Raw genomic sequence first — 2,035 nt, forward strand, 5'->3', positions numbered from 1 at the left:
GGAGGTCATTGGTGGTCATTCCGAGTTGTTCGCTCGCTATCTGCTTTTAGCAGCTTTGCACACGCTAGGCCGCCGCCTACTGGGAGTGAATCTTAGCATAGTAGAATTGCAAACGAAAGATTAGCAGATTTGCGAATAGACACTTCTTAGTAGTTTCTGAGTAGCTCGACACTTACTCCTACACTGCGATCAGTTCAGTCAGTTTCGTTCCTGGTTTGACGTCACAAACACTCCCAGCGTTCGCCCAGACACTCCCCCGTTTCTTCAGACACTCCCGCGTTTTTTCCAGGAACGGCAGCTTTTTTCACACACACCCATAAAACGGACAGTTTCCGCCCAGAAACACCCACTTCCTGTCAATCACATTACGATCACCAGAACGAAGAAAAAACCTCGTAATGCCGTGAGTAAAATACCTAACTGCTTAGCAAATTTACTTGGCGCAGTCGCACTGCGGACATTGCGCATGCGCATTAGCGACTAATCGATCCGTTGCGAAAAAATAATAACGAGCGAACAACTCGGAATGACCACCTTTATGTATAAGGACGCTACTACTACTGGGGGGGCATTATGTATAAGGATGCTACTACTACTGGGGGGTATTATGTATAAGGATGCTACTACTACTGGGGGTGCATTATGTATAAGGATGCTACTACTACTGGGGAGAATTATGTATAAGGACGCTACTACTACTGGGGGCATTATGTATAAGGATGCTACTACTACTGGGGGTGCATTATGTATAAGGATGCTACTACTACTGGGGGTGCATTATGTATAATGATGCTACTACTACTGGGGGTGCATAATGTATAAGGATGCTACTACTACTACTGGGGGTGCATTATGTATAAGGATGCTACTACTACTGGGGGGAATTATGTATAAGGACGCTACTACTACTGGGGGCATTATTTATAAGGATGCTACTACTACTGGGGGTGCATTATGTATAAGGATGCTACTACTACTGGGGGGACATTATGTATAAGGATGCTACTACTACTGGGGGGGGCATTATGTATAAGGATGCTACTACTACTGGGGGGGGCATTATGTATAAGGACGCTACTACTACTGGGGGTGCATTATGTATAAGGACGCTACTACTACTACTGGGGGTGCATTAAGTATAAGGATGCTACTACTACTGGGTGAGGCATTATGTATTAGGATGCTACTACTACTGGGGGGCATTATGTATAAGGACGCTACTACTACTGGGGGTGTATTATGCATAAGGATGCTGCTACTACTACTGGGGGTGCATTATGTATAAGGACGCTACTACTACAGGGGTGCACTACGTATAAGGATGCTACTAAGCGCCTTTAGTCCTGTTGGAGAAAGAGCGCTATATAAATAAAATTATTATTATTATTATTACTACTGGGGCATTATGTATAAGGATGCTACTACTACTGGGGGGGCATTATGTATAAGGATGCTACTACTCCTGGGGGGCATTATGTATAAGGACGCTACTACTACTAGGGGGTATTATGTATAAGGACGCTACTACTACTGGGGTGCATTATGCATAAGGATGCTACTACTACTGGGGGTGCATTATGTATAAGGACGCTACTACTACTAGGGGGCATTATGTATAAGGATGCTACTACTACTGGGTGGAGCATTATGTATAAGGATGCTACTACTACTGGGGGTGCATTATGCATAAGGATGCTACTACTACTGGGGGTGCATTATGCATAAGGACGCTACTACTACTGGGGGGGCATTATATATAAGGATGTTACTACTACTGGGTGGAGCATTATGTATAAGGATGCTACTACTACTGGGTGGAGCATTATGTATAAGGATGCTACTACTACTGGGTGGAGCATTATGTATAAGGATGCTACTACTACTGGGGGGGCATTATGTATAAGGACGCTACTACTACTGTGGGGGCATTATGTATAAGGATGCTACTACTACTGGGGGTGCATTATGCATAAGGATGTTACTACTACTGGGGGTGCATTATGTATAAGGACGCTACAACTACTGGGGGGGCATT

Source organism: Pseudophryne corroboree, unplaced genomic scaffold, assembly GCF_028390025.1.
Source record: "Pseudophryne corroboree isolate aPseCor3 unplaced genomic scaffold, aPseCor3.hap2 scaffold_1664, whole genome shotgun sequence".
Taxonomy (NCBI): domain Eukaryota; kingdom Metazoa; phylum Chordata; class Amphibia; order Anura; family Myobatrachidae; genus Pseudophryne; species Pseudophryne corroboree.